This window comes from Notamacropus eugenii, chromosome 1 (assembly GCF_028372415.1).
Source record: "Notamacropus eugenii isolate mMacEug1 chromosome 1, mMacEug1.pri_v2, whole genome shotgun sequence".
Classification (NCBI taxonomy): domain Eukaryota; kingdom Metazoa; phylum Chordata; class Mammalia; order Diprotodontia; family Macropodidae; genus Notamacropus; species Notamacropus eugenii.
This window is the reverse complement of record NC_092872.1, coordinates 631,109,616-631,129,764: the sequence shown is the minus strand read 5'-3', so window position 1 is coordinate 631,129,764 and position 20,149 is coordinate 631,109,616. Positions and strand designations below refer to the sequence as shown.

The following is a 20,149-nucleotide window of genomic DNA, read 5'->3' as shown; positions in this document are numbered from 1 at the left end:
ACATGATCACCTAAATCACATCACATCAGACAGGGGACCTACGATTTATCTCTCATTTTAGAATTCTCAATTTTGTCCCCTTTGAAGGAAAATACAGTCCCTACCCCCTGACCAATAACCAGACCAAGCAAACTTACCAGACATTGGGGCATCATTTATACAATTCTTTTACCTGTTACCATTTTTGTCATATAGTGAAAAGAACACTGAATTCAAAGTCAAGAGACCTGGGTTAAAATCCTAGTTCTATTACTTACTACCTATGTGACCTTGAGCAAGTTACCTCCCTATTGTTAGCCTCAGTTTCCTCATCTGTCAAATGATGGTATAGTACTAGGTGACCTCTGAGATTCTTTCCAGCTGTAAATCGTGATTGCTTTCTTTCCGTTGTCAGGTTCTCTGAAAGCAATGCCATAGATTCACCCACCCCAAAATCCACTTTCCTGCTGTGACGCCTTGGGGCTAGGGTTTGGGGAAGTACATTCTTACCACTTGACTCTATATCCACTGATATTTTGGAGAATCATAAGCTAGAATGGCTGAGATCCTTCTGGTCTTGGGGGAGAAAGAGCGAGGGAATAAGCATGTATATAGCACCTACTATATACTAGGCACTGTGCTATTATTATCCTCATTTTACAGTTGTGGAAACTGAGGCAAACGGAGGTTAAATGACTTTCCCAAGCTCACACAGTTACTAAGTATCTGAGACTAGATTTGAATTTAAGTCTTCCTGACTCGTCCCTTTGTCACTAGCACTGCTGGGTGTGGTGGTGGGGGTGGCAATTTTCTTCTGGAGAGGAACCATGAAGAAAGCGAATGACTCTGGGACTCCTTATATATCAGTTCTGTTTTGGTGAGGACCATTTGCTTGCTAGGACATGTGACAGACTTGACAGTGATGAGCAGGAGACGGCGGGACTGAACAAAATCTCTTCTTTCATAGAACTGAGATGAAGGTGCTGGATAGACTTGGGCCAGATGAAGGCACTCTCGGACCAGTCAAAGAAGAAGATAGTAAATGAGGTTGAATCCACATGTCTTTGATGAGATTCTGGGAATCTATTCCATAGACCCTTTATTTCCCTTTTTTTCTCCATGCCTGGGAAAATGATCCTTTCCTTTTACTTGTCCAACCATATTTCATTTCCCTCCTCTTATCAGTGATGTGGAGGGGTGTGGAATGGAAAGGGATGAAAGACTACATCCCCTCCTCCCACCTTCTAGCTACAGCTTTTGCAGTCTGAAATTAGAAGCCTTACTTTTTTTTTTTTTATGCTTATTTGTATTCCTATGTTTTTTGAAAATACTAAAAGGTATGTGGGCAACTTGCAACGATTTCATTCCAATGTGATAAAAGAGAGGTGAAACTAATCTGCAAGAAGACAATTTTTCCAGTTAGACTGGTGTGGGAATGACTTGATCAGAAAGGAAATTTCTACAGTTTTTAAAATTAATATTATCCTGATCTAGAGTATACCCTTCAAATAGATTGCCTATTTGAACCTGAAGAAAATCTTAACAAAGAAATGAGCCTGTAAGGGAAACAGGTTGGGCTTGGTTAGGTTTTATCTTGACAAATCTTTGGCGCTGCTGTTTTTGGCACCTAGCCTTGCCTGGTATTATAGGACTCTCAGCACCACGCATTCCATACACACCCATAGTCTCTACAACAGTCATTCATTCACTCAGTCAAAAAGCATAGAAAGCATTTATTAAATGCTCACTATGTGCCAGGTACTGTGATAAGCACCAGGAATATACAGAAAGTCAAAAACGTGGTCCGTGCTCTCCAGGAGCTCATGTTCTAGTGAGGAAGACAGCATGCAGATGATTATTTATATCCAAGACACACGTAATTCATGGCAAAGTGCTACATGCGAGAGTTGTGACTGTCCCTAGCTAGTATGGGGAAATGTAGTTATGTGTTACAACAGCAAATAAGGGGATGTTTACAAAGTTCTGCAGGGTTTTTCAATCAATTCTGGCCCTCCATGAATAATTATAGAAACTAGATTCTTCCTTCTTCTCCTTGCTAAATTACTTAAGATCCTAAAATACAGATGGGCAGGATCTTTAAGAGGTAATCTAATCTGATTCCCTCTTTTTTAGAAAGGGAATATGATGTTCAGAAAGTTTGAAAAGATTTCCTAGAGTCACTCAGTTCTCATGAAGCAGAGCCAAGATATTGTACTTTAAACATTTTTCTTCTATGACCTTTTGGGGAGACCCCAGGACTGAACCAAATCTTAACGTTAAGTAATTTTCCCCTGGCTGCTCGGGTAGGGATTGAAAAGCCAAATTAGAAGGGAAAAAGAGCCTCACCCTTATTTTAGGAGGTCAGATTTCACGAGGGCAGAACCCAGCCTATGTGTTCATGGGCCCATGTTCATAAGACATCAGACTCCAAATCTGCTACTTGTCCCATCACATGATCTTGTCTACAGAGTTAGTGCATAATAGTAATAATTACAGCCCATATTTCTATAGTGCTCTATGGTTGGCCAAACCATTTCCTCTTAGAAACCTTTTGAGGCAAGTATCCTCCATTTTGTAGATAATGGAACTCAGGCACAGAGAAACGTACTGACTAGTCCAAAATGGCAGGGCTGGTAAGTGATAGAGCTGAGACTAGAATCCAGGGCTCTTGACTCCCAGAGTAATTTCTGTTAGAGCATGTGGCATTGCTAGATGTTATTTTAGTCTTCATTATTATTACCTAAATGAAAATAAAAAAAACTCAGTCATAATATGGCACATTAGCAAAACCCAACAATTTCATGTAATCGCATGCCAACCAAACCAGTCAAATGCTGGCTAATTAACAACCTTTGTCTTAGTTTGTGACAAACTAGATGCTCTCTGAGTTTACCTTTCTATCCAATAATTCAGTTTGGCTAAATTCTCAATTTTTCAGTGTTTTTTAAAACAGGTTCTTAACTGAAGTCTGTGGATTTGTTTAAAAAATAGCTATATTGAAATATAATTGGTTTATTTTGCAATCCTGTGTATTCCATTTTATGCCTTTAAAAATATTACTCTGAGAATGGATCTATAGGCTTCACCAGACATCCTAAGGGCTCAATGACATGCAAAAAGATTAAGAATTCCTGCTGTAACAAGCAGGAATTCTCCAATTCTCCAAACAAGGGTTGGTTCTGAAGCCTTTCAAGGCTTGCCAAATACTCTTCCTTTCCTCTGATCTAAAAGAGATGTCTACTCTTGCAGACAATTCTGGTCTGAATGGGAGCCCTGCCTTCCTCTACTTCCTTGGAAAAGGAAGCCCCTTTTCTCCCTGGCCTTCCCAAGAATTCTTTCTTTAGAATTTCTGGTTGGATGCCCAATCTGACTTGCTTCCTTCATCTCTCTTCCTAAGGATCTTGAATCTAGCCTTCTTTCTGATTACCCCTGACTCATTTCCACCATCTTTTAGTTTGAAGTCATGCTTCTAGCTGCTTATATGGGTTCTATATCCTTCTGAAGCTGATTTCTTAACTCTAAGGGTCAAGATTGGCACTTGAGTTCTCTGTTCACTGGAGGTTTGATCTCCTCACCTAACCCAACACTATTTCTAAGCTGTCATCATTCCCTCACTATCCCTGGTTCATCCATTAAGCCAACTAATATGGCAACCTTTCTGGGTCAATCACTTTCCTTTCAAAACTACCTGCCTTACATTAGTCTGCCCAACAAGCTCTTCCCTCTGGACCTCATTGATAAGGCTGTGATACCATATATGCCATGGATCTTGTCAACAAGAGACATCTTTCCTTGGCTGTTCAACTTGATCCATTCCTAAACACTTCCCCTGGTGAGTGGTTTAGGGCTTTATAGACTACTCCCAGGTTCTTGATATTGAAGAAGTAATCATCTGTCTCGACATGTGACTCACAAAGCTCCAGTTCAGTAGAATCTCACCAGGCAAGGTAAAATGAAACATGTAGCATCATGGGCAGTTAGTTGATGAAACAGAGAACTGAATCTGGAGTTAGGAAGACCTGAGTTCAAATCCAGCCTTGGACACTTACTAGCTGTGTGACACTGGGCAAGTCATTTAACCTATCTTCCTCAATTTCCTCAACTGTAAAATGATGGTGATAATAGCACCTACTTCCCAGGGTTGTTGTGAGGATCAAATGTGATATTTATAAAAGTGCTTAGTGCTGCATCTGGCACACATAATAGACTTATTAGATACCTAATAAATTTTTTTCCTTCATCCTTCCCTCCTTCCTTCACACATTCCTTTACCTAGAGAAATTACGTCAAGCAACATACATTTCTGCCACCTGTTTCCCAAGGCTACCATTTCCCATACCTCCAAGGACTTGAGGCTTCAGGTCTCCTTCCTATATAATCTTACTCTGTGTTTAATACAGTGGGAGAGTGGCTAAAGCAGTTTTGTTCATGCAGAGATCTGTTATAGAGGTGAACATCTCCGAGCACTCCCGCTGGATCACTTCCTTTCTCCCTCAGTTTCCCATGCTGGCTTCCCAGGATGGTACTGCAGGCTTGTGAATGGAAAGGATGTTAATGACTTGCTGACTGGATGAATGCTAAAAACTCCATTTCTGGAGGGTGCTGTGTCTCAGCACAGGAATGCTGAAGCCTCAGTGTCTTGGAGGTACTTCAGAACTGCAGGCTATTTCAAGTACCTTGTTGCTTCCTCTTTGAAACCAGATGGTGGAATACTTCCTGCAGCCCCTCAGATCAGGGAGTCCTAGCTCCAGTGTAATCTATATGTAGCTCCCATTGCCTTCTCTTCTCTTCCTGGCTCCCATGCCCTGGATCCCAGCCCATCTCTCATAGTCTGCATCTTATCCCTTGTGAAACCTTCATTGCAGTTTTAAAGTTGTGAAACTTCAAGTCTGGAGTCTGACAGAAAGTATGCCTGTTGAGTCAATGTGTTGAAGTCACTTTGTCAAGTCAAGTCACTGAGTATTAAGTACCTAATTATCATGTACCAGGCACTGTGCTAAGTGGAGGGATACAAAGAAAAGTAAAAGACAATCCCGGCTCTCAAAGAGCTCACAGTCTAATTGGGGTAAACAAATATACAAGCAACTGCGTACAAAGGATAGAGTAAATTGAAGTTAATTAACAAAGGGAAGGTACTAACATTAAGGATAATCCAGAAAGACTTCTCATAGAAGGTGGGACTTGAAGGGTGCTAGGAGGCTGAGATGAGGACTGAGAGAATTCTAGGCATGGGGAAATGCCTGGAGTGTAAGAATGGAGTGTCTTGTGTAAAGCCCGGCAAGGAGGCTGATGTCGCTGGTTTGCAGAGTCCATGGTGGGGGATGTGGGGAGTAAGATGAAAGAAGACTGAACAGACAGGAAGAGGCCAGGTTATCATTAGCCCTGTGCTGAGCTGCACAGGCTTCTTGTGGATATAACTCCCTCCAAAAGGATGTAGTGTTCATGTCTGCTGGACACGCCTTCTGCCCAACAGTAATAGACAAAGAGAAAAAAAGATATCTTAGTGATGTAATAAATGTCACATTATTATGTGGGGCAACATTTAGAGACAGAGGACCTGGGTTCGAATCATGGCTTTGTAATTTACTACCTTTGTGACGTTGGGTGAGTTACTTTAATCCCTAGGCACTTTGTGCTTAAATTTAACTTTAAGTATTAGTTGCTATTATTATAATTAATTATTATTGTCTTGCTGACACCGGGCCTCTGGTTTGGTGATGACTTCATTCTCTGTGCCTTCTTCTGTATTTCTGAGCTAAGCAGTGGAGCACAATAGAAATGCCCTAATAAATGTTTAATAACCAGAGGGTTTTTTGGGGGGTGGTGCTGTAAATGCATGCACACACTTTTAAATTTAATCTGCCTTATTTGTACTTTCTCAAGTCTAGACAATCAGCAGAACAATAAGTCAAGTCCTGATATGTAGCCAGTTTTTGAGATGTAAATGCTCAGACAGAAAATTGAACAATCAGCTTTGCAAGCTGGTTAGAGCTGGCTCCAGCTCCAGAGTACTCCAGCAGTTAACCCAGTGGATCTCTTGGGCTGCAATGGAACTGCTTATGTTTATATTTTACTCTGATCTTTTATTGTCTTCGTTTCCAAAGAGATTTATTTACAAAGGTGCTACTTGTGCTGCTATTTTGCGTTGCTCAGACTCTGTCTGAGAATTGTTGACATTTTGAGGGGGGGGTGTCATCTTGCCCGAGGCTATGAGGTTCAGTAGGAAGGGTCCAGGACTAGAAGTGAAGACCCTGGGTTTTGGACCCTGGCTCTGCCATGTACCAGCTGGATGACCTGGGGTAAATTATTTCTCTTTTCAGGATCTCAATTTGCCCTTGTGTAAAATAAGAGATTTGAACAAAATGATTTCTGAGGATCTTTCCAACTCTAACATCCTAAGACATTCTAAGAGAAGTATTGATCAACTGGAAAAGCTTACCAGGATGGGGGAGAGCCATATCATAGAAAGGATAGTTCACATCATAGAAAAGAGGACATATATAAAACCATGTCATATAAAGAATGGTTCAGGGAAATGAACATGTTTAGAATGGAATCAGAGGAGCTGGGATTGAATCACAGTTTTGCTACTTACTAGCAAGAGTATGTGTGTGCATATTCATGTGTGTATGTATGTGTTTGCATGTGCATGCATGCGTGTATATGTTTGTGTGTGTTGTGTCTGTGCATGAAGTGATCCATCCAGGAAGAGAAGACTTTAGGGGCAACATGGTCTCTGTGTTTACATATATGAGGAGTCTCATATGGAACAAAACTACATTTCATTCTCTCTCGCTCCAGGTGGCAGAAACAGGAGAAATGGGTGGCAGTTAGACGGAGGCAGATTTTGGCTCATTGTAAGGAAGATCCTGTACCAGCTGCCTTTGTTTCTGGATTTGAAACAGGTTTGAAAAAGATTTTAAGTCATTCAGCCTTTCCTACCTTTCCTGCTTTTCTCTTCCCTATCCTCTCCACCCACTGCATTCATCCCTCTCTTGGGACTAACTGTGATGGGAGGGGAAAATGCGAAGGTGGTCACAGGCCCCCTACCTAGGATGGACAGGGCTCCCACTTCAAAATTAAACTGGTACCTGAGATGTAAGGAGGGAAGGGAAGTGGTTCTCTATTTATATTATCATGTTTTATCAACTTTGTTCCCCTTCTCTGTGCTTCCCCTTTTGAGAACACATCCCCATCCTCTGGCTGTGCCCTTCTACCAAGCTCAAAGTAGATAAGGGAATGCCATCTCCAGTCATCCTGATGAATATCTGGCTGCTGCACCCAGATGACTCTGGAGGAGAAAGTGAGGCTGATGACCTTGCACAGCCTTCCCTCACTCAAATCAAAGTCAACTGCAAGTCTTGTCATCATCTTCCTGATGTCATGGTCTTCAAAGGATAAACACAACAACAGATAGGGAAATGTAATAAGGATAAGGATTGTTAGAGTGGAACCCAGTGAGTGGGAGAATAAAATTCAGTTCAGTTCAATTCAACAAATGTGCATTTAGGCCTGTGCTAAGTAGGGATTGTTGATCATTTGTTTTGAGTCCAGTCTGACAGTGATCTTATTTGGGCCTGCTCTCAAAAAGCTTAAATTTTACAGGGGAGAGATTCATTGTCATGTTGAAATAACTACAAAGTATACAAGGCAATTTCAGGTAGATTTTGATGTGGTTTCAGTCATTTCCAACTCTTCATGACTGCATTTGGAGTTTTCTTGGCAAAGATAATGGAGTGGTTGGCCATTTTTTTCTCCAGCTTATTTCATAGATGTGGAAACTGAGGCAAACAGGATTAAGTGACTTACCCAGGGCCCCATAGCTCATAAGTTGTTGAATCCAGATTTGAACTCATGAAGATGAGTCTTTCTGACTCCAGGCCTGGTGCTCTGTGTACTGCACTACCTAGTTGCCCCTAGGTAAAAGTGAAGGTACCCCTTGCCTACCAAGATGAAAAAAATAACCTAGTACCTAAGTCTCCATGAGCTTATAATCTAGTTTAGCACATATTGTTTTTGTTTTAATAATATAGTCATGAATTTCAATTCAATTCACAATATAATGGGATTTGAAATAAAAAGATCTAGGTCAGAATCTCTGTCTGCTATTTTGTACCTGTGTGACACTGAGTAAGTATATTCTCCCCTCTGGGGCTCATTTTCTCCATCTGTAAAACAAGGAAGCTGGCTTAATAATAATATCTCTAATTTATATAGCACTTTTAGTTTTGGAAAGCAATTTCCTCCCAGCAGTGCTGTGAGACATGTAACCCAGGCATTATCATCCCTGTTTTACAAACAAGGAAACAAAGCTCTGAGAGGTTAAATGACAATTTGGATGATGAAAAAAATGAGAATTGTCTGAAGAGTCTGACCCATGTTGGTCTCTATATGCATAGACAACTCACCAACTAACTTAGATTGTAAAAAAAAAAATATGCTGCACAAGAAATGAAAGCAAGGACAAGGTAATAGAATAAATTAGAAAACCTCACCTTACCAGTGCTAAAGCCCTGAACTAGCTGAGACTAGCAAGAAAATTAAGGACGATAAAAAGAGGTGTTTTGTTTTCCTATACAGAGGAATAGTGGGAAATCGAGGAAGGTACAGGACTTTGACTCTGGGTGAATGGGATGATGGCCTCTGATGGGAGAGCTGCTCACTTTTTTTGTTGTTGTTGTTATTTTTTTCCATGACAAGAAGAATGATCTATGGACTGAACCAAAAAGGCCAATAGGCGCTTGCTCCTCAAGGTAATTAAGGAATAAGAAAAGAATAGCTAGTGGTTGTAGATGAATTTAAGTCGCCTGACCCAAATGAACGATATCTGTAGGCACTGGAGACCCAATAGATATGATTCCTGATCACTACCAGTGATATTTGAAAGATGATGCAGAAGTGAGAAGTATCATAAAACTGGAGAATGGCAAATATCCCAACACTATAAAAAAGGGGAAGAGAATAGGGCCTGGGCATTGTTATAGGTCAACGAACTTGACTTAGACTCCTGGAAAAATTAAGAACATATTATTAAAGAGACACTGAATATTAAAAAAGGAAGAATGGATGACACCAAGATAGCATGGCTTTATCAAAATCAAATCATGCCAAACTAAACTCTTTTTTTCTGTTGTTTTTTTTTAAGAGAGTGCTAAACTAGTAAAATAAGAGAATGCTAGAGATATAGGTTAGCTAAATTTTAGTAAGACATCTGATAATGTGTCTCAAGCTACTCTTGTGGAAAAGATGGAGAGATATAGGTTAGATCACAGTATACTTTTGGGATTTCAAACTAGTTAAGTGATGGGATTCAAAGAATAGTCATTAATGGTTCAATATCATTTTGGTTGTTGTCCTTCATGTTTGAAAAGGACCAAGATGTCATCACTATGTCAAAGTACAGTGTGTCCGACTATGGCTGATCAGACAATATGAGCTTGGAAGCCTCTGCTACACGTTGGGAACAGTTAGTTTATGTGAACATTTGGAGTCTCTAAATTTACACAATTCTGCTGTGCTCATAGAACATAGCACCTTCCTTGATGTGGGCACACTATGCTAAGCAGTCCTGTGCCAGTGTCTTCATGTCTCACAATGGATTCCAAAGTTCTTCAGAGAGACCTTGAGAGTATCCTTGTATGCTTCTTCTGATCTATGTGTGAGTTATCTATAAAATAGTCTTTTAGGCAAATGTACTTGTTTGACATTCAAACAATGTAGCTAGCGCATCAGAGTTGTGTTCTCTGCAGTAGAATCTGAATGCTTGGTAGGTCAGCTCAAGAAAGGACCTCAGTGTCTGGTACCCTGCCTTCCCTTGTGATCTTCAGAATCTTTGTATAAACAGTTCAAATAGAAGTGTTTCTTTTTGCTGGCATGATGCTGGTCAGCCATAAGGTCAGCACAACGGCTCTATAGATCTTTAGTTTGGTAGGCGGTCTAATACATCTTCTCTTCTACACTTTGTCTTGGAGCCTCCCAAATACTGAGCTAACACTGACAATGAGTGTGTCAACCTCATCATCTATTTGTACATTCCTGGAAAGTATATTGCCAAGGTAAGTGAACTTATCCACTGCATTCAAAATTTCTCAATTTGCTGTAACTGATGGTTCCGCATATGGATGGTGCAGCGTTGGCCAGTAGAGAAATTCATTTTTTTGGTGTTGTCAGGCCAAAATTAACATAAGCCACAGAGAATTGACCCATACTCTTGCATCTCAGCTTCCCAGATGGCATTGAATGCAGTCATCTGCAAACAAAAAGCCATGTACCAACTCTCCCTCCACTTTAATCTTGGCTTGTAGCCCTTTCAAGTTAAATAATTTAACATCAGTGTGGTAGCTGCCATTTTCATCCTCTTGAAGGTGTCTGACAACAGTGTTGGAAACATCATGGTAAAAAGCACTGGGGCAAGCACACAACCCTGTTTCACTCCATTGGTGACTGAAAGAGTAACATCCATTATCTAAAACCCATACAAGTGTGCCATCATGAAACTGATGTACAATGCTGATGAACTTCTCTGGACAACCAAACTTTGCCATGTCTCTCCACAAGCCCTCACAACTGATGGTATCTGAGGCTTTGATCAGATAGACAATGTTGCATACAGACCCTTTTCCTACTCCTAATGTTTCTCTTGGAGGGTGGTCAGTAAACAGTGAAACCACACTGGTTCTCAGGTAGATGACCTTCTTCTAGGAGAAGGACCAGACTATTAAGGAGGACTCTGGCAAGAATCTTGCCTGCAAAGACTAAGAGAGAGACCCTACTATAATTGTCACAGGGCAACCTATTAGCCTTTCCTTTATAGAGGTGGACAATGGAGGCATACTGGGTAGTAGACTTCTCATGGAGTGTCCCCAAAATCTGTGCTTGGCTCTATACCGTTTAACATTTTTGTCAGTGACTTAGATAAAGGTATAAATGACATCCTTTTTGAATTTGCAGATAATATGGCTAATAACGCTGAATGACAGTAAATGCCCAAAAGGAGTTGGGGAAAGTGGGAAATAGGGTTGAATCTAACAAGATGAAATTTAATAGAGATACATTTGGAATCTTACACTTGGGTTCAAGTAACTGAACTATACCCCACAAGTACAGAATAGGGAAGGACAGGATGAGATGGTAGCTTGCCTGAAAACAAATCTGGGGGTTTTAGAGGATTGTAAGCTCAGCATGAGTCAGCAGTGTGATGTGGCAGCCAAAAAAATTAAATTTAATCTTGAACTGCATCAAAATGTATAGCCTCCAGAAAGAAGGAGGTTCTCCCCTCTGTACTCTGCTCTGGCCAGCTCACAGCTGAAATGTTGTGTTCAGAGCTAGGTACCACATTTTAGGAAAGACACTGGCAAACTGGAGAGCAGTCTAGGTGGCAAAGGTTCAGTAGCTGGTGCCACAAAAGAAATCAGTTAAGGGAATTTGAGGTGTTTGACCTGGAGCAAAGCCGTAGGAGGGTCAAGATAGCATTGCAGGGACTCAAAAATCTGCCATGAGAAGGAGCCCTAGAGAGTAGAATTAGGAGCATTAGGTGAGAGTTTGCAAGGAGCTTCATGTAAGGAAAATGTATTAAAAATCAGAGCTATTGAAAGTGGGCTGCCTTGGAAAGTCATGGGTTCCTCTTCACTGGAGGTGTGAAAGCAATGGACCACTAGTCCAATGTGTTACGGTAGGAATTCTTTATCCATTATGAATTAGATAAAATGACCGTCTAAATAAGTCTCTTCCCACTCCGAAATTCTGTGGTTCTTGTTATCCCGTGATTTTCCTTGGGTCATACCTACTGATGATATCAGCCTGTCACGTAGTCAGACATTTATTGCCTAAACAAAGACAAAAGACAGGCCTTGCTCTCAAGGACCTCACAGTCTAGTGCAAAGACAACATGTAAACAACAATGTATAGCCGAGCTCTACATAGGATAAATTGGAAATCATCGGTAGAGGAAAAGCACTAAATAGAATTAAGGAGGAGCAGGAGGTTTCCGGAAGAAGGTGGGAGTCTAGTTAGGACTCAGAGGAAGTCAGAGAAGACAAGAGATGGAGATGAGGAGGGAGAACGTTCTAGGCATGGGGACAGCCAGTGAAAATATGTGTGTGTGTGTGTGTGTGTGTGTGTGTGTGTGTGTGTGTGTGTGTGTGTGTGTGTAAGATATAAGAAGACTGGAAAGTTGGGGTGGGGCAGGTTATGAAGGGCTTTGAATGCCAAAACCAGAGAATTTTCTATTTGATCCTGAAGGTGATAGAGAGCCATTGGAATTTATTGAGTAGATAGGGTTTAATGGTCAGACCTGTGCTTTAGGAAGATCACTTTGATCTGAGTAGAGGATGGGCTGGAGTGGGGAGAGACTTGTGGAAGAGAGTCCCAACTAGCACCAGAGTTTGAACCCTGTCTCCTGACCCTAAGTTGGGTGCTTTCTATCACCCTGGCTTGAACTGTAAGGTCCCTTTTAGTTTTAAATCCTCTGGTTCTATGAATTTAATATCACTGGTATTTCTAAAGCACTTATTTTGTGCCCCAGCTTGGGAATACCAAGATAGGATAAGCATGGCAGCAGCAAATCCCCACCGGGCATTGCTGAGGGTGGAGAGAGCAATGGGATCCACTGTAGCTGCTACTCAGTCACAACGCTTAGTCCTGTTCTCTCTAGCACCCAGCCTCTGATTTAAGTAGGACAACACAGAATGGGGCCAGAGCATGTCTAGGCCAAGAAGTCTTGGGGAGGATGTGGAGCAGCCTCAGGGATTTCCACTCTCCATTCAGTGATGGGTTTTTTTATCTTCTGATTGTTTGGTTTGGGACTGTCTGGAAGTTGAGACCTTCCTTCTTTGAGTCAAGGAGCTTGGTTTCTCATTCTGTCCTCTGATTTCTAGCAAGCTTTGGTGGCTTGTCTTTGCCACACCTTCTTTGAGGCAGGGATTACTGGGAGCCCCGGGGTGGGAGTAGAAGAAACTACACCCATTAGGGTGGTGTTGTAATACTTTACCATCTCATGTGTTAGAATCATAGGGACTGCTTGGAGGCGGAGGACTCGGGGTCATATACCAGCTCTTCTATTTACTACTAATTTGAACTTGGGCAAGTCTCTCCCCCTATTCAATAAATTTCAGTGGCTCCCTATGGCCTCCAGGAGCAAAACCAAAATGCTTGTTTGGCATTTAAGGCCCTTCATCATATGACCCCTTTCTATCTTTCCAGTTTCCTTACATTTTGCTGCCTAACATCTTCCGTCCAGTAACACTGGCCTCCAGGATTTTCCACGAACAAGACACTCACCTCCCGGCTCTGGGCGTCTCTTAGTCTGTCCCCCATGCCTGGAATGCCTTCCCTTCACTCAGACTACTGACCTCCCTGGTTTCCTTTAAATCCCAACTAAAATATCACCCCCTACAGAAAGCCTTCCCCAAACCTATTTTAAATCTAGTGCCTTCCTGGTTTCCTCCCCATTTTACAAATAAGAAAATTGAGTCTGACAGAGTTGTTCAAGGCAAAATTTATTTTCCTAAAGCCTCCACCCATTGGTCTCAGCCTTGCCTTTCAAACTAGGCAGAAAGACATTGTTGAGATGGAAGACTTTGGTTGATGGTACCACCGTACTCTTCCACTCACAGGTGTCCTGACAAGGTTGGTGTCATCTATAGAGGTGGAAGGGTTCAAACTCCCTGGTTTCCTTTAAGTCCCAACTCAAATCTTACCTCCTACAGAAAGCCTTCCCCAAACTCTTTTAATTCCAGTGCCTTCCCTCTGGTCATTCTTTCTGATGTGTCCTATATATAGCTTGCTTTGTATTTATTTATTTGCATGTTATCTCCCCCACTAGATTGTAAGCTCCTGGAGGGAAGGGATCATCTTTTGCCTCTTTTTGTGTCACTAGTGCTTAACACTAGGGCTTGGTGCATAGTAGGCCCTTAATAAACATTTATTGAATCGATCTTAAACTTTCTGGACCTCAGTTTCCACAAATGAAAAATGAGAGGATTGGATTAGATGACCTTGGTCAGCTAACCCTAGGAAGGTTGCTTTCAGCTCTAAATCTATGCTTACATTCTGGGTGACCTTGGGGGAAGTTGCTTAATCTCTCTGGGCCTCAGTTCCCACGTTCTCTAATAAAGGAATCGAACTAGATGAAGTCTTAAGTCTTAGGTCCTTTTTAGCTGTAAACCTTTGATGCTGTGGCAGACAGAGGCTAAGGGAACTGCCCAGTGTCACATAGCTAATAAGTGTTTGAAGTGGGATTTGAATTCAGGTCTTCCTGCCTCCAAGTCCAACATTTTATCTACTGCACCAGCTAGCTGCCTTTAGTTCAACTCTCTTATTTTACAAGTGAGGAAACTGAGATCTAGGGGAAATGATTTACCAGAAATTGTATAGCTTAGTAAGGCACAGAGTTCAGAACAGGTCTTCTAAGTGCAGGGCCAGACATCTTTCTTCTGCCTTACATTTCTAGTCTTATTGCTTACGTATCTAAATTTTCTTAATTTCTTCTTTTTTGAAATTGATGCCTTTTGTTTTTCTATTACGTTTACTTTTGAATATATATCCCTCCTCTCCCACGCCCATTGAAACTTCTCTTATAACAGATTTAAAATGAAAAAAATTCAGGAAATGCAACCAACACATTGATTTCTTCTGAAAATACATACAATACAATATTACATGCCGATAGTCCCCCACCTCTGCAAAGAAAGGAAGGTGCTAAGATCATAGGTCGAGAGCTAGAAAGGGCTTTAGAGGCCATCTAGTTCAAAACCTTCATTTTAACATTAAAGAAAGTAAGGCCCAACACAGTTCAATGACTTGCCTAAGGTCACAAATGTAGTAAGCATCAGAAGTTGAATATGAACCCAGATCCATTGATTTCAGAGTCATTGTTCTTTATGTTGTATCAGATTGCCTTGATGGGTCAAGATGGGTCATTATAATCACACAGTGTTCAGTTTCAGGTTATCATTCTTTCTGTTTTTCATTGTTGTCGTTGTCATTCTGTCCTCTAAATGTTATGTGACCTTGAGTAAGTCACTTTCTCTGAGCATCTCGAAAGACAAAGAAGTTTGAACCATTCCACCTCCACAGTCGACACCAACCCTGTCAGGACACCTGTGAGTGGAAGAGTATGGTGGTGCTGCCAACCAAAGCCTTCCATCTCAAAAATGTCCTCCTGCCTGTTTTGAAAGGTAAGGCTACAGCCAATAGGTGGAAGTTTTAGGAAAGTAGATTTTGCCTCGAACAATTCTCTCAGACTCAGTTTTCTTATCTGTAAAATGAGGACAATAATAGCCCCTACCTCACAGGGTTATTTGTAAGGATCAGATAAGATAATATGTGTAAACTTATACAAATTTGAGAGCAATATGTGTGTGTATGTATGTATGTATGTATATGTATATTATAGGCTATTATTGTTGTTACAAAGATTCTTCTTCTGTTTTATATACACATATACATGTGTGTATATATATCCTAATATATACATACATGTATATATAAATATACATACATGTATGTATTCAGAGAGAGATGTAGATAGCATATATAATATAGATAGTATAGTATACTATATAGTGTATATATAGTGTTATATATGTGTGTATGTATATGTGTATATACATGTGTGTTTATGTAATATAGCACTAGACACAGAGTCAGGAGGATATGGGTGGGAATCTTGATTTTTGCACTAGGTGTGGGCAGGAGACTTCATTTTCTTCGTCTCTAAAATGGGGCTAATGATATCCATAGAACATAACCTCAAAGGGTTGATGTGAAGCTGAAATAAGATAATGTATGTAATGTGCTTTGCAAATCCTAAAGTGCCATGATCATTATTTATGCTCTAGCTACGTGTTTAGACACTAGCTCCTTTCTCTTTGATGACATCCTTTATGCTATAAAGTAATAACTTTTCAAATGAAATTTGTGTTCATTTAGTTTTGATTTTTTCCCAGCAGCATCTTCCTCCAGTTCTTCTTTGTGGCATGGAGATGACTGAGTTCTTGAATGCCTTGTCAGTCAAGTATAGACTCTGGATGGTCCTGCCAAGCTGAGAACCTTCCACAAGTCCATCATTCAAGGACTAGCCTAGCTTATGTCCAAAAGGCTCGACCCCAAAGGGTTGGCCACCAGAAGATGAGCTATTTTGATCACAGTAATTCAAGGAAACATCTACTGAGAATTGTAAAGTTGAACTTTATGTCAGAAGTGGGAGCACCCACTTCAATGGAACCATGTCTTTAAAATATTAATTTAATAGAAATATATTAAATACATTAAAAAATTTTAATTAAAATTTCTCCTAACACTTCTGTGAGGAAGGTAGTGTAAATGTTGTTGCTCAGTTGTTTCAGTCATGTCCAACTCTTTATGATTTTCTTGGGGATTTCTTGGGAGAGATACCGGAGTGGTTGCTGTTTCCTTCTCCAGCTCATTTGATAGATGAGGAAACTGAGACAGACAGGATTAGGTGATTTACCCAGGGTCATAGAGCTAGTAAGTGTATGAGACCAGATCTGAACACAGGAAGATGAGCCTGGTGCTCTATCCACTGCACCATCTAGCTGCCCAGTGTAAATATTATCATCCTCCTTTTATGGATGAGGAAACTGATTTAGAAAATTGAAGAATGACCTTCAAGATAACCTAGACTACAAACCCTTCATTTTACAGATGAAGAAACTAAGGCACTAAGAGATAGAGCATTTTGTCCATGGTCATGCAGGTAGTAAGTGGCAGAGACACTCAGACTCCAAACCTGATGCTGGATCTGGGATTAAAATCCAGGTCTCGACTCTGGGATTCAGCACTTTCTCACTGGGGCCCTTCACATAGCTGGTGAATATCAGCCATAACTTAAACCTAGTTCTCTCGTCTATAGGTCCAATTCTTTTTCAGTGAGTCAATCAATAAGCATTTACTAAGTGCCTACTATATGCCAGTCATTGGGCTAAGTGCCAAGGATACAAAAAGAGACCAAAGACAGTCTCTGCCCTCAAATAGCTTCCACTAATGAGGGAGATAAGCAAACAATTGTATCCAAATAAGTAATACACAGGATAAATAGGAAATCAGAGGGAAGGTACTGGAATTAAGAGGGATTAGGGAGGGCATCCTTTAGAAGGTGGGATTTTGGCTGGGACTCAAGGGGAGCCAGGAGGCTTTTCTGCTCTGCCACTATCATTCTCCAATACGAGCTCCACCCTCATTAGCATGGGGACTCCCTCCACATATAGAGATGGCAACTCCTAGCAGATGGGATTCATGCGTTGTCATGGCAATTTTTTGAATTTTTATTTTTGCTTTGTAACATGATTGTGACTCCTGCTTTTTTTTTTATTCACCTGATGCATAGTGAATTTTATTGTAGCATTTCATTTTTACCCCGTGTAGATCTTTGCCTTTTAGATGCATTGCTTGTAAGCAACAGATTGTAGGGTTTTTGTTGTATTATCCAACCTGTCACTTGCTTTAATTTTATTAGGTTTCTTAAACTGTTCACATGGAAAGTTATGAGACTTAGTTAGGTTTATGCTTTCCTTCATTTGCATCAACAGTATGTTTGAAAATAAGGTTTTCTTTATTCTCCTTCATTTTTTAATTAGTGCTTTGTCCCTAAATGGAGACAGCTAGGTGGTGCAGTGCATAGAGTGCTTGGCCTAGAGTGAGGAAGACCTGAGTTTAGACCTGACTTCAGACATTTACTAGCTGTGTGACCCTGGACAAGTCACTTAACCTCTATCTTAGTTTTCCTTGACTGTAAAATGGGGATTATAATAACACCTAACTCCCAGGGTCGTTGTGAAATAATATTTGTAAAGCACTTACCATAGTGCCTGGCACATAGTAGGAGTTTAATAAATGTGAGTTTAATAAAATGAGTAGGAGTTTGATAATGAGTTTAATAAAAGGAGTTTCTTTCCCAACAATAATTTTATCTACTTTCCTGTAGCTTTCTTCCCCCTTGTCATACAGGCTGATGCTCTGTCCTAGTTCCACCTGCTCTCTCCTTCTCTGTCTAGGCTGAATCAGTGTCTGCTGCTTTTTGCAGGATTGGGGGTTCTGGACAGAGTATCTGCAGTCTGGTGATTCCCAGTCTAGGGGATACCTCAGGCAGAAGGAAGACTCATTCCTCCCCATCTCTCAGCAGAGTCAGTGTCTGCTGCTTAGTGAATGGGCACAGATGGAGGGTGGTGTCTGCTAGCAGAGTCTCTGTAGCAGGAAGGGAATCCGTGTGCTTGTGCACCTAGCTGGAGGCCAGAAAGGCAGGGGTGCTGAGAGAGCATTCAGAAGGAGCATTCTTTGTGGTTAATTAATATATCACCTTGTTGGATTTCCTGTTATCCTATCCTCTGAATTTGGCTGTAATTTGCCTCTGGCCCTTAATTCCTTCCTTCCTTCCTTCCTTCCTTCCTTCCTTCCTTCCTTCCTTCCTTCCTTCCTTCCTTCCTTCCTTCCTTCCTTCCTTCCTTCCTTCCTTCCTTCCTTCCTTCCTTCCTTCCTTCCATTACCCTTTCTGTATACATGTTGTAGCTATCCGGTAGAAGTTCCTTGAGTATAGGGACTATTTATTTTTTGACTTTCTATCCTAACATCTAGCATAGCTCCTTGCACACAGTAAGTGCTTAATAAGTGCTTATTGAGTAAATTGGTTTTATCCCCAAGGAGAAGACCCAGTTCAAGGATGGGCTGTAGAACAGCTGGGGGCATTCTCCTTTGGTCTTTCTCTATTAAATGCATGTGGACCCAAAGACCTGTGGTGACCTTCGATGTATCCCCCAGGTCAACTAAAAACCACACACGATATATATGTGGACAACTACTTCATGAGAACCCTTGCTTCCAGTGAAAGATGCCATTTAGTCAATAGCCATTTCTTACATAAAGTGTATTTATTATATAGATATATTTCAACAGTGTCTGAGAGAGTCTCAGAAAAGGGGAAACTAAAGACATATTGCAAAAGATTGCAAACCCCAGGGCTTATGAAATTATGTCTGGAGCCATATGAGAGGTCAGGGCAGTAATCCACTGCCCTGAAAATGTCTGTGATGCCAGGGTTCCAGAGCAAGATGTCTGTCCTGTTTCCATTTTTTTTCCTGGCCTCCACGAGGTAGACTCAGCCAAGGCATAGAGGCAAACACTGGGTTTAGACACAGAGGACCTGAATTTGAGTCCTGATTCTGCAACTTCCTGTCTGCGTAGCCTTGGTGGAATGATTTAGCTTCTCGGAATCTTGGTTTATTCATCTGTAAGAGGAGATAAGAGTTATGTTATCTAGCTCACCAGGTTGTTTCACATGAGATCACCAATGCAAAGTATGATGTAAATAAATGTTAGATATACTTATAACTATCTTTCTAGACAACTAGAGAAAGATCTCTTGCCCTCTGTTGAGACAGTCTGTCCACTTCTGGGTAACACAGCTTCCTGGCTTCCTTGTCTATAAAATGAGGAGATGGGCTGAAGGAGAAACTGTGTTCTGGATCTGATTTTCAAAAATAGGGAGGAACTGCTTCCTGAAGCAGAAATGATGGGAATCTAGAGGTAAAGTGGCCATTCCATCCTAGTCTCTGATGGATGAGAGGAAAATTGTGCACAGTGTGAAATATACCCTCGCCTTTGAGAATGAGGCGCCAACAGGATCAGAGATAACATGGTCAGAGCTCATGAACTAGAATGCTTCGGGGGAAGTTGACTGAGGAGGAAAATGGGCTCAAGAATGAAATTCTGAGGATTCAAAGGAAAACAGTTCCAGAGAGGAGAAAAACTGGGACTTGTCTGAGATCAGCATAGATGAACAGGGAATTCATCAACCAACTTATAGCTTAAAAAAGACATGTATAGAAGACAGAAGCAAAGTCAGCTAACAGAGGATGACTGTATGTGTGTCACAGTCTTTTAAAAATAATGTGAGAACTATTAAAGCTCAGAATGAGCTGAGGATGGTGACGGCAGATAGGAATGACAAAAAAGGACTTTTAAAGTTATATTTTAGTTATATTTTTTAGCTCTGTAGAGAGAAAAAAGGAGGACTATAGAGGGGATAGAATCAGTGGGTTGAACATTGGGCTTTGAGTTAGGAAGACCTGAATTCAAATGTGGCCTCAGACACTTAGTAGCTGTGTGACTTTGGGCAAGTCATTTAGCCTCTGTTTGTTTTCTCCTCTGTAAAATG

The 20,149-nt window shown here is 41.0% G+C and overlaps 1 protein-coding gene across 7 annotated transcripts in view; it reads left to right on the top strand.

The window, feature by feature from the left end:
- C1H2orf42 (chromosome 1 C2orf42 homolog) overlaps nucleotides 1-20,149 on the top strand; it is a 198,535-nt gene that overhangs the window by 122,870 nt on the left and 55,516 nt on the right. For 2 of the 7 annotated variants that reach the window (XR_011972688.1, XR_011972686.1), the window contains 3 exons: nucleotides 6,781-6,884; nucleotides 8,680-15,155; nucleotides 15,930-17,852. The gene's annotated coding sequence lies outside the window, so the exon portion shown is untranslated. Of the gene's footprint in view, nucleotides 1-6,780; nucleotides 6,885-8,679; nucleotides 15,156-15,926; nucleotides 17,853-20,149 lie in introns of those variants that run through there. The other 5 variants (XR_011972691.1, XR_011972687.1, XR_011972689.1 and 2 more) reach the window with 5 other exon arrangements.